The sequence below is a fragment of the Choloepus didactylus genome, chromosome 3, assembly GCF_015220235.1.
Source record: "Choloepus didactylus isolate mChoDid1 chromosome 3, mChoDid1.pri, whole genome shotgun sequence".
NCBI classification, from domain to species: domain Eukaryota; kingdom Metazoa; phylum Chordata; class Mammalia; order Pilosa; family Megalonychidae; genus Choloepus; species Choloepus didactylus.
In genome coordinates this window covers 138834362-138848005 of record NC_051309.1, presented here as the reverse complement: position 1 = coordinate 138848005, position 13644 = coordinate 138834362, and the positions used below count along the sequence as shown (strand labels likewise).

At 38.4% G+C, this 13644-nt stretch overlaps 1 pseudogene; it reads left to right on the top strand.

The window, feature by feature from the left end:
* The first annotated feature begins 264 nt into the window (after positions 1-264).
* LOC119528815 lies at positions 265-2453 on the top strand (annotated as a pseudogene).
* Positions 2454-13644: the final 11191 nt, after the last annotated feature.

Sequence of the window (13644 nt, the reverse complement as noted above, 5' to 3'; positions counted from 1 at the left end):
AAGGAATCGGCCAGTATGATTTATAAGATAAGGTGAAGCCTCGGAAAAACCTGTTCACGGCCAGGGTGAGTAAACCTGGGTAGAAATTTCTCCCTACAACAGCCTCGGGTGAAATCTGTGCCTGGATTCAAAGCAGCTCACTTTGCAGGAAGTATCGTCCCAATCCGAACTGTGCTCCATTTTAAAAATGTGTCTGTCTTCTGGGCATATCTGCTGTTATTCCAGTGGAAACAGCTGGAGAACTTATATTTCTGTGAGAAAAAATTTGCTGTTGAAGTTCACGATCCACGAAGGATTTCTGTTTCAAGGAGAACCCTTGGGCAAAGTGGCCTCTTGGTGCAAACGTGGTATGCAAACTCTTCTCTCATCAAGTCCATCTGGGTGATGGCAATTAGTCAGCACCAGTTTTACTTGGATCGGAAGCAAAGCAAAGCAAAAATTCCTTCAGCCCGGAGTTTAGACGATATTGCCATGGATCTGACAGAGACTGGAACACCGAGGGTCTCCAAGCTGGTGAGCCTGGAGGGAAAAAGTCAGTTCATCATGGCGAGCAATGGCAGTTTAATCTCCTCAGGTTCTCAAGACTCAGAGGTTAGTGAGGAGCAAAAGAGAGAGAAAATCCTTGAACTAAAGAAGAAGGAAAAGCTGTTGCAAGAAAAACTCCTGAAGAAAGTCGAAGAACTTAAGTAGATCTGTTTGCGGGAGGCCGAGCTCACTGGCAAAATGCCAAAGGAGTATCCACTGAACATAGGTGAGAAACCTCCTCAGGTCAGAAGACGCATAGGTACTACATTCAAATTAGATGACAACTTGCTGCCGAGTGAAGAGGATCCTGCTTTGCAAAAACTGGAGAGCAATTTCCTAATACAGCAAAAGCTGGTTGAAGCTGCAAAAAAACTTGCCAGCGAGGCAGACCTTTGTAAAACTGTGAAGAAGAAATGAAAGCAAGATTACATGGATGCAGTGAAAAAGCTTCAGGAGATCGAAAATGCAATAAATGAATACAGAATTAGATGTGGAAAGAAACCCAGCCAGAAAGCAACAGTTATTTTATCAGCTAATGACTCCTTCACTCTTGCTAGACAGCGATCAAGTTCAGTTCCACATTCTCCAAGAATTCTTCCCCTCAAGTCTCTTGGTATTGAGAGAATCCATTTCAGAAAGTCGTCCGTCAATGAACAGTTTGTGGATACCAGGCAGTCCAGAGAAATGTTATCGACACACAGCAGCCCTTACAAAACCCTGGAGCGGCGGCTGCAGGGGGGCCGAAGCATGCCCACCACGCCAGTTCTCACCCGGAATGCCTACAGCAGCAGCCACTTGGAACCCGAGTCTTCATCTCAGTACCACCGCCAGCGGAGTGGAAGCCTCGAGTCCCAGAGCCGCCTGCTTTCTGAGATGGACAACGATAAGCCATTTTTCTCCCTCTCCAAATCCCAAAGAAGCAGCAGCAGTGAAATCCTTGACTACGGGTCTTCCTACACCGCCAGTTGAGCACAGAATATTACTGTGTGACGCCAATTACCGGCCCATATTACACCACCCAGACTCTGGACATGCGTTCCAGGGGTCGGAGGAGGTCCAAGAAACAGAATGTTTCTACTTCCAATTCAGGAAGCATGCCCAACCTTACCCAAAAGGATAGTTTGAGGAATGGTGTCTACTCGAAGAGTCAGGCGCAACCCTCTTCCAGTTATTATATTGCCAGGTACCCGCCATATGGAGAGTGTGATCTTTATTACAGTGGTGGCTATGTCTACGAAAATGACACTGAAGGACAGTACAGTGTCAATCCCTCCTACCGGGCCTCAGCCCACTACGGATATGACTGCCCAAGGGACTACAGTAGGTCCTTTCATGAAGATGAGGTGGACCGCGTGCCCTGTAACCCTTATGGAACACTCTGACTGCTGAGGAAGTCTGCTGCTAAATCAGAGCACATCACCAAAAACATCCACAAGGCCTTAGTTGCAGAGCACCTGCGTGGCTGGTACCAGTGGGCCTCTGGGCAGAAGGACCAGGGGCACAGCCCACAGACTAGCTTCCACTTGGACAGGGCATCACAGAGATGCCCGGGGTTTGCTGGGCTGCAAGTACGCTGTTCTCCAAGCAGCTGAGCACCTTCCTACTCTTCAGTGTCTTCCACAAATACTTCTGGGAACTGGAGGACCCAGATAACTATAAGGCTGTCGGAATACGAGACCCTGGCACATTCTTCTTACACCAGTTGCTATGGCAATGTCTATAATCCTCTGCCCTCTCCAAACAGTACGCGGGGACCAGTCAGCTGGACAGTGCAGATGGACACCGGCTGGAAGACAGCTTGGAGAGTAACGAGCAGAGGCTCTTCTGGCATGAAGATTCAAAGCCTGGAACATTAGTCTGAACTGCAGTTGAACTTCCTGACCAAGCACTGCATTCAACACTAGTGTGCCTTGCAAAATGTGTTCATCTTCCCAGAAGGCCACTGGCTTTAGAAACCCCAAAGCATTGAAGGTTGAAGAGAATGCTTAAGTGGCCCTGGAAGTGAATCCCACACAAAGCAGTACAAAGCCCCCGAAAGATGACTTGCCTTTTAATCTCCAGGCACTAACCTGGGAGAGCGAGGTCTGCCCCCACATGGAACCATTGCCAAGAGAGGACCCAGTTGGAAGGCTCTGTCAGTAGCAAGCACTTTGTTAAAAGAGAATAAAAGTTGTTGAAGGCAAACCTCAAAACTGTGAAAAGTGTGGTAAGGGTCTCCAACAGGAAAGACGGAAAGGGGAAATTTCAGAGCACAATTCAGAATAAGGGAAGGGAAACTGAAGCTCCTTAGTCACTGCTCGCCATCACAAAGTTTGAATTTGTGAGCTGACAAAGAATAACATGCTGTTTCTACACGGACATTACTGCCGTGCAGTATTGGAAAATTACTTGAAGAGAGAAGATGGATTTTCATGAAGTTCTGAATGAGTGTAAATGTTTTTAGGATATTATAAAGAGTGATGTTTTTCATAAACACCATACAGTGGGCTCTGGAAAGACTTATTGCTGTAGCAACCTGTAACATAACTTTATGATAGCAGTTTGGGGAAAATGAAGCAGTCCACTGAATAATCGACAAACTCTGCTTGGAGAATTTTCTAAGGTACAATATCATTGAGCTACTTTTTTCTTTCCAGACCAATTGCATAACGAACTGTTATTATTCAGGTTGGCAACTCTCCAACCTGGCTGTCATTTGAAATGGTAGACTTGATACGGAAAGTGTTTATAATCATGATGTTGAAAAAGTATTTGAAGGTGATAAAAAAAGAACCCCCAAAACAACAAAAATATCATTTAAATGAATTGTGTGCCTTATAATGGTGAACATTAGAAAATGAAGCATTATCTGGATTCTGCAGGTAGTTCTAAGTCACCAAGTGACAGAAACAAAATCAGTCATTTAAAAAAAAAATACTCCAAGCTGTAGTAGATTTAATTATGAGGCTACAACTACCTCATACTTTTCTTGGAAGAACTAATTAGCTATAGTTTTCTGTAGGAGTTTTTTGGAGAACAAATGATTTCCATATTCTAGATTGATTCTTTTTTGTCATCTTTATTCTGCTTCAAAATTCCATAAAAGGTGGTCCTTTCCTCCCTTTTATATGGGTTTCTTGTTCATATTGTGAAGAGACATTCTGAACAACTTTTTTGGAGCATTTTCTATCTATATTCCAAAGCATGCAATATATACATAAAGATGATTTGTTAAACTGGTCCTTAGTCGTTTGTATCATTAGAAATGAAGTTTGGAAAGAAAAAAAAAAAAAAAAAAACTGGAAGAAAACACATGCAAAAAAATAACTTATTCTCTTTTGCATATTTGTATAGCCTTCTAGAAACAGAAATACCCTTTTGCATATTCTTTTATTCTGACTTTTTAAGAGCTATTTTTTTTTACATAGGTCAATAAACTAAAGGTGTGCTACCGAAAATATTTACATATTCTTCCATTTATATTCAGGGTTCATATTAAGCAGCTTTAAAATGCTCCCCATTTCAAGTAACCATGTTGGGCAAGATTTCAGATTTTTAGCTATAACATTACCATATTTTGTTGATTCTAAGTGCATGCTTTTTCATATTTACATCTCTGAAATTGGGATGCATGTGTCCTAGTTGGATTGGCAGTGTATTTTTCTTTCTTAGCGATACATAAAATAATGCTGTGTCTTACAATAAAGTTGTCTCAGAATTGATAAAATATGGTGGGTTATTGCCTCACTGAGGATGATAGATACAAATTTTTAGGCTTCCTAATCTTGGGAATGCTGTTTATTTGTAACAAATAATTCAGAGTGGTTTCACTGGCTGGCAAGCAAGATCTTTTAAATTCAAGAAAATATTTCACCTGACATCCTTTAATCCTGCACACTGGGGAGAAGGGCCTGGGAAATGAACTGTAGGAAAACCTCAATATCAATATTTCTGTGTATGTATCTTACATGAAAACATCTTCGTATTCAAGAAATGATATGCTAAGAGTTGCAAGTGTGCCTTGAAAGAGCAAATAGTATTTGGCTTCCAAGGAGGAAAAGAAGGCCTACTGGATGGTTTCCCCGACGTCTTTTTGGAAAAACATTTCAACCACATTATTGGTGTGTTTATTGTAAAACCAAAACATGGCAAAGGTAAATTTTCCACATGTAAACAGTTTCTTTATTCCTGTAAAATATCATAAATTAATGGTAAATATTTTATCTCAAACCTGAAATATATACCTAACATAAAAACTTAATTGTGCCCGGAAATCTCACATCCCCAGATATATCAATTGTTAACTTATTGTATATTGTTTTAGATTTTTTTTTCCATGCACATAGTAATTTTTTTAAAACAGCATCATATTACAAAGACAATTCTACAATTTAATTTTTCATCTAGCATATCTCGGGCCTTGTTCTGTATCAATACATATTGATCTACTTCCCAAAAAAAAAAAAAAATAAGCAACTGCTCGCCATTCTTTAGCCTCATTCTATAACCTGGTAACTTATATGTCATGTCTGTGAGTTTACATATTATAATTAGTTCATATCAGTGAGACCCTGCAATATTTGTCCTTATGTGTCTGTCTTATTTCACTCAATGTAGTGCCCTCAAGGTTTCTTCATCAACCCATATTTTTTAAGATGATTTTGTTCTCACACCATACAGTCTGTCCTAAGTAAATAGTCATTGGTTCCCTGTATTGTCATGTATTTATGTATTCAGCACCATTGCCACTATCTATATAAGGACATCTCCATTTCTTCCACAAAGAAGGAGGAAGGGTCAAAGAGGGTACAGGGACAAAAGACAAAGGAAAAAGAAAGAGAGAGAGAAAATAAAACATGACAGCTAGAAAGCAACAAAAGGAAAGATAGCATTAAACTAAAGTGGAATAAAGAGTCAGACAACATCACCAAAGCTAGGAGTCCCATACCATTCCCCTAAGTGCCCTCCCATATGCATTTAGCTTTGGTATATTGACTTTGTTATATTAAAGGAAGTGTAATACAATGTTTCTGTTAAATATAGTCTCTAGTTTGCATTGATTATATTTCCCCCCAATCCCACCCTGTTTTTAATACCTTACAATGTTGACATTCATCTGCTCTACCTCATGTAAAAACATATTTGTACCTTTTATTACAATCATTGAGCACCGTAGGTTTCACTGAGTTATACATTCCTAATCTTTATCTTTCATCTTTTGTTCTGGTGTCCCACATGCTCTTAACCTTCCTCTTTCAACCATGCTCACAGTCATCTTTGTTCAGTATACTTACATTGCTGTGCTATTATCTCTCAAAATTGTTTTCCAAACCTCTCATTCCTCTCTTTTCCTTTCTGTCTGCAATGCTTCCTTTAGTGTTTCCTGTAGAGCCGGTGTCTTGTTCACAAACTGTATCATTGTCTGTTTGTCAGAGAATATTTTAAGCTCTCCCTCATATTTGAAGGACAGTTTTGCCAGCCATAGGATTCTTGGTTGGTGGTTTTTCTCTTTCTGTATCTTAAATATATCACCCCACTTCCATGGTTTCTATTGAGCAATCCACACATAGTCTTATCAAGCTTCCTTTGCATGTGCTGGATTGCCTCTCTCTTGCTGCTTTCAAGATTCTCTGTCTTTGAAACTTGATAATCTGATTATTAAGTATCTTGGCCTAGGCCTATTTGGATCTATTCTGTTTGGAGTATGCTGCCCTTCTTGGATCCATAATTTTATGTCTTTCATAAGAGATGGGAAATTTTCATTGATTTTTTCCTCTATTATTGCTTCTGCACCTTTTCCCTTCTCTTCTCCTTCTGGGACACCAATGGCACGTACATTCCTGCATTTTGTTTTGTCCTTAAGTTACTGGAGATGTTGCTCTTATTTTTCCATTCTTTTCTCTATCTGTTCTTTTGTGTGTAGGCTTTCATATGCTTTGCTCTCCATTTCCTGAGTGTTTTCTTCTGCCTCTTGAGATCTGCTATTGTATGTTTCCATTGTGTCTTTCATCTCTTGTGTTGTGCCTTTCATTTCCATAGATTCTACCAGTTGTTTTTCAAACTTTCGATTTCTACCTTATGTACACCCAGTGTTTTCATTATACACTTCGTCTCTTTTGCCATATCTTCCCGAAACTTTTTGTTTAGTATTAGTTGTTTAAATTCCTATATCTCAGTTGAAGTGTAAGTTTGTTTCTTTGACTGGGCCATAACTTAATTTTTCTTAGTGTAGGTTGTAGTTTTCTGTTGTCTAGGCATCTGGTTTCCTTGGTTAACTCAATCAGGTTTTCCCAGATCAGAACAGACTCAGGTCTCAGAAGGAGGGAATAGTATCCAGTTTTCCTGACAGTGTCTTAGAAGATTGGTATCCCCTGTGAGGCCTCAAGTCACTGTGCTTTTGTGCCCAGCAGGTGGAGCCTGCCAGCCTGTAGCTCCAGACTGGTGTAAGAATGTGTGGCCCATGGCTGTTTTCCCCCAGGCTCTGGGTCTGGTTCTGAATGAAAGGCAGATAGTTGAGCTTGGCACCACCTTCTTCCTCTTAGGGAAGATACATCCCCTAGGGAGAGGTCACTTACATTTGAATAATCTCGCTGCCTGTGCTATCTCTACCCTTGTCTGTGTCAGAGCACTGGGAACTGAAAATGGCTGAGGCTTTCTCTACTGAGCTGAAAAAGGGACAGAAATCTCCCTTCAGGGCCAGTCCACGGCCACCCTCTGGCTCTCCAAGGTCAGTCATCACCAAAGGCCTCTGTCTGCTTGTTGGGGATTCATATCTTTTATTGAGTCATCCACATTTGTTAATTAAAACCCCAGTTGGAGCTCAGCTGAGCCATATTCGCTTGCTTGGAGAGTGCTACTCTTTAGCACTGCGAGGCTTTGCAGTTCGAGCCGTGAGGGGAGGGGGCACCTGGCTTGGATCCACAGTTTTTACTTACAGATTTTATGCTGCAATTTCAGGCATTCCTCCTAATTCAGGTTGGTGTATGATGAGTGGATAGTCATGTTTCCCCCCACACAGTTATTCCAGATTATTTACCAGTTGTTCCTCATTGTTTATTACTTGTTCCAGTGGGACAAACTAGCTTCCACTCCTCTCTATGCTGCCATTTTCTTCTGTCTCCTGATTCTGACAGTTTTTGACTGATTTTTCAGTGTGCTAGTGGAAGGAGAGGTCCTTGGGGCTATTTCTGCCATTTTTCTTGATAAAACACATGTGCAATGAAGTTGTCTAGAGGTTATATTACATGCGATAATGTCATCAACCTTAAACATGCACAATACCTGAGAAAATGATAAGGCTGTATATTATTGACATTGTTAAATGCCTTCTTAATAAAAATTAAGCAAAGGAAATATGGCATTGCCAATTGTCCAACAGTACAATAACTCATGGAATTAATGATTTTTATGCAAACATAAAGCTGAGTTGATATCTTATCTACAGAATTTTACTTTGCCTTTATAATGGACAAATCTATAGGTGTGGCTGGGCTTTCTGTTTTGATTGCATTCATCTGACATCAGCGCCAACTAATCTTGGAGGATCATTTTGTGACTATTTAGTAACAAAAATTAGTGGTACTGTATTAGTTAGGGTTGTCTAGGGAAACAGAATCAACAAGAGATATCTATAATTATAGGATTTATATAAGTGTCTCATGCAACTGTGGGTATGCATGAGTCCAAATTCCGTAGGGCAGACAGCAGACTAACAACTCCAATGAAGATGTTTGATGAACTCCTCAGGCAGTGAACTGGCAACTTCAATGAATGCCTCAGGAAATGCTTTGCTTGTCAACCAAAGAAGTGAAGGTCTTCTATCTGTCTTGCTTAAAAGTATTCAACTTATTGGATTAAATCTAACCAACTGCATTCTCTCATTGTGGAAGACATGCCCTTCATTGACATCATCAGTCACAGCTGCAGCTAACTGACTGATGATTTAATAAACCAGCCTGTTGGTTTACGAAACAGTCACAAACATCCTCACAGCAATGGTTAGGTCAGTGCTTGCTTGACCAGACACCTGGGTACCATCACCTGGCCAAGGTGACACATGAACCTAACCATCACAGGTACTGAAATATTTAGATACTTGAATTTTATTTAACTTTAGCCATATTTCCTGGAACAACTTGCACCGTTGGTGCAAGTTACCCATAGTAGTGGGTAAAACTGTGGATGCCTTGGTATGAACCAAAATAGTAGCACCAAAATTCACTAGTTGTCCTTGGGAGTCTGTGAGTGCTACACATTCACAGTAAATATGAATACCAATCTCACTTAAGAAATCTGTAATAAAGATGTAAAATTATTAATCTTACTAAATTTTAGCTCAGAAGTCCGCTTTTTATAATATGCTATGTGAGGAAATGGAAATGGCATATAGAGGACCTTTGTATATACTGAAAATCAATGCTTATTTTGAAAAATATTCCTGATATTATTTGAGTTAAGAGCTGAACAGGTCATATTGTTCATGAAACAACATTTTTGCTAGTAACAAAAACAAATAAGGAAACGATGGTCTTTTAAACTAGGTTATTTGGCAGATATTTTCTCAAAAATAAGCATAATGAGCCTGCCAATTCAATGAAAATTACTGATGGCATTTGTTACCAATGATAAAATTTGAACTTTAAAGAAAAATTAGAATTTTGGAAAACTTTTCTTTGATACTGTAATCTTGACTGTGTGCTAGTACTTAGAAGAATTTTATGTGCAAGATGCAAAACAATTCTATTGCCTCATATTTTGCTGTTTTTAAAATAAAAACCTGATATCTATGATAACATGCTTGGAGATGCTGGGAGATACAGACAGAAGGAATTTTGGAGATACTAAGCTAAGAGAAGAAACCCAGAGTTTGCCCCAGAGAAGCTAAGAGAGGACCCCCAGAGGCTTGGAGGGAAATGCCACAGGAGAACCAAACAGAGAGCTGAGAGAAGCTAAGAGAGACAGAAGCCCAGAGAAATCTTGGAGAAAGCCATTTTGAAGCACAACCTGGGAGCAAAGGACCAGCAGACATCAGCTATGTGCCTTCCCAGCTGACAGAAGCATTCTGGATGTCATCAGCTTTCTTTCAGTGAAGGTATCCTCTTGTTGATGCCTTAGTTTGGACACTTTTATGGCCTTAGAACTTTAAATTTGTAACCTAAGAAATCCCCTTTATAGAAGCCAATCCATTTCTGGTATTTTGTGTAACGGCAGCCCTAGCAAACTGGAATACGTGCTATCAGTTTATTTTTATTTTAAATGAATAAATAAATATTTAATTTTAGTCTTAATTTCTAATATGTTGTATATCCACACATAGGATCTACATTAACAAAAACTCTTTGGGGTCTTCAACCATTTTTTAATAAACTTTTTATTTTGGAATAATTCTAGATTTACAGATGTGTTGTATATAGAATGTCTCTATATACTTCACCCAGTTTCTCCTAATGTTAACATCTTATAACTATAGTATATTTATCAAAAATAAGAGATTAACCTTAGTATAGTACTGTTAACTAAACTACAAACTTTATTCATATTTCACGAATTTTCCCACTAATGTCTTTTTACATTCCGGGATGTAATCCAGGGGACCAGATTGCATTTAATTGTTTTCATAGTGACAAGTTATTTGCCTCCTTCCTCCCTCCCTCAGTCCCTTTTTCCCTCCTTCTCTCCCTCCCTTTTTTGCTTCCTTCCTTCCTTCTTTCCTTCCTTCCTTAATTCTGACTTGGACAGTTTTGAAGACACTTGCCTGGTATTTTGTAAAATGTTCCTTAATTTAAGTTTCTCTAATGTTTTTCTTCATGGTTATACAGGGGTTTCAAGATTTGGAGAAAAATAGCACAGAAGTGAAGTTCCCTTCTGATCAAATCATATCAAGAAGTTAATATAGCTTATCATTGATGATGTTAACCTTGATCACTTGGTTAACATCTGCCTTTAACTTTAACTTTCACTGTAAAGTTCTTTAGAAGCAAGTAACTAAGAGTCATTGAGTCCACACTCAAAGAAGTGGAAGTTAAGATAGACCTCTTAGGGGAAGGGAAGCATTTTAAATGAATAAATTATTATTTTAAAAATGTTTTAGTTCTAATTTCTAATATGTTATATATCAGTATATAAAATGCCAGGAAAAATAAGTTTTTTAGTGTCCTCAATCATTTTTAAGAGTGTAAATGGAATCCTAAAACCAAAAAGTTTGAGAGCCACTGGTCCAACTATTGAACAGTTAATATGTTCTTATATTAGCCAAATTGCTCTGCAATTACATATTTGGTGACATATTTCACTGTTCTGTAGTTCCTTCTTTTAATTGCATCTCTGTGTCCAGACCTCATTCAACAATAGCTCGATTATTGTTGCTTCTTTTGCTCCTCAATTTCAGATGGGGAAATGGTCTCAGAAGTGCTGACTTGCTCACCTAATGTTACCTAGACACTTGGTCTTCTTACTCCTACATGAATGTTCATGATACTGCAAGCAGTTATTCTTGTATCAGTATTCATTTCAATGGACTGAAGATGCATGTTTTAAAGTTTTGTGAGAAACACACTAAAAGAGAACAATATCATGTTAAATGGAAGCCAATTAAGGATTATTAAGATGAAATAACTAAGGATGATTTTGAAAGAAAAAGCATCGTGTTCAAAGCACACCGAAAAGATCAACCATGACAACACTTTACATATCACTATACCTGTGGGGGTACCACAGCTTATAAAAAGAGAGTGGTTCCCTCAAAGAAATTAAACCAATGTAATTTGTTTATTATTATGATCGTTGAAATGATTGGAACAACTCTATCATTGTCAAGCTTTTGACAGTTAAGAGACACAATTATAATATCTTAAATTAGAAAAATTTTCTAATAAGGAACATTTGAAAAAAAAATGCCAATTTCAGTTTAAATACTGTTGAATCCCTTCACTAGTTTCCTAAGCCAAAATAGTACATCCTTGCAGAGCCTTAATATTCTAGGATAGAAATGCCCTATTAGAAACATTAACACCAATGTTTCTCTAAGTGTTATAATGATGCAGACATGAGATTTCATTTTGAATACATGCAGTTTCCATGTGCAGTTCAGAACATGGACCTGTCTGCACTCTGCATTTGTCAGAATCATCTAGTAGTCTTAAAAAGTAAATTATTGGAGCCCTACCTCCGCTCTATTGAATAAGAATCTCCATGGGCGTGACTTTAAAATCTGAATCTTAAATATTCACAACAGGTAATTCTTGTTCATCCTGAAACATTAGCATCACTATGCTAGAAGAAATTGCATAGTTCTTTTTTTTTTTTCATATCCACTGAAAGTTTCTCCATGCTTTATTAAAATCAGACTTTACTTTAGCCATTCCAGAGATACATCATGGTATTTCAGATAATTAATGGTGCTTATTTTTTTGAGGTATCTAAGTCTTTTCCTTATTTTTAAATTGAATTATAGGAGGTTTTTTTTTTTTTAAATTCAATTTTATGGAAATATATTCACATACCATACACTCATCCATGGTGTACAATCAGCTGTTCACAGTACAATCACATAGTTATGCATTCATCACTACAATCTATTTCTGAACATTTTCCTTACATCAGAAAGAATCAGAATAGGAAGAAAAAATAAAAGTAAAAAAAGAACACCCAAACCATCCCCCCCATCCCACCCTATTTGTCATTTAGTTTTTATCCCTATTTATCTACTCATCCATCCATACACTAGATAAAGGGAGTGTGATTCACAAGGTTTTCACAATCACACTGTCACCCCTTGTGATCTACATTATTATATAATAGTCTTCAGGAGTCCAGACTACTGGGTTGGAGTTTGGTAGTCTCAGGTATTTACTTCTAGCTATTCCAATACATTAAAACCTAAGAGGTGTTATCTATATAGTGCATAAGAATGTCCACCAGAGTGACCTCTCGACTCCATTTGAAATCTCTCAGCCACTGAAACATTTCATCTTCTCATTTTGCATCCCCCTTTTGGTCAAGAGGATATTCTCAATCCCACAATGCTGGGTCCAGATTCATCCCCGGGAGTCATATCCTGTGTTGCCAGGGAGATTTACACCTCTGGGAGTCGGGCCCCACATAGCGGGGAGGGCAGTGAGTTCACCTGCCGAGGTGGCTCAGTTAGAGAGAGAGAGAGAGAGGGCCACATCTGAGCAACAAAGAGGTACTCAGGGGGAGGCTCTTAGGCACAATTATATGAACTGCATAGTTCTTGACTGCTTCAAGAAGTCTTAGGCTTTGTAGAAATGTTCGCTTATTATGTGCTCTCACTAAGAAGAGTCTAGGGCTTTGGAGCTAACATAGCTTGGGTAGACATGAAAACCTAGCCTGGGATTAAATACAAGCATAACTCAAACAGCATATTGAGTTAATACTTGAGAGAACAAGTCCTTGAAGACTGTTAGGAATTAAAATGACATAGATAAGATACTTGAACAAGCGTAGGCTCACATTTGATTCCTATGAATTACTGAGGGCAGCTGTACTCTTGAAAGCCTAGGGCTTTGCTTCCAATAATGAGTTCCATTAATCTTAAATGTCTAGTCCTCTAACCCTTTTATCTGATGGGCAATTCCATAATTATAGAGAAAGAATAGTTCTTCATGGTATTCAAGTCACATGTTTTAGGGAATCATAGGGCAGCTAAGGAGAACAAACTTAGTAAAAGACATGGTAATTTTAGGAATGGTTAAACAAAAGGTATTTTCTGTTATTGCTCAAACCCAATACTAAAACTCATTGGTATTCAATATTCAGCTTTTTTTTTTTCAGGAATATAAGAAGAAAACTGTATTTGTACATTATAAAGTTGAAACACAGTCTAGATTAAATCCAGTTCTAATAAATTTCCATTGCAAATTACCAATGGATTTTAAATTAAATTGTTAATGTGCCTCTGTACTTTCAGTGGTCAATGCCCTAATGGATATTCCAGGGACCTGGCATGGAGGGCATGTGTGAACATGTTCTTTGTAGTGACTTTTCTCTGGGTTTAATTTGCACTGCATACAATGAGTACACTCTTATTATGTTTTTCCTGGGAGAGCTGAAACTAAATTGTAGCAGTGTGTTTAGAGGAAAACACATTTAAACTATTTGACTAAAGATAAACAATGATTA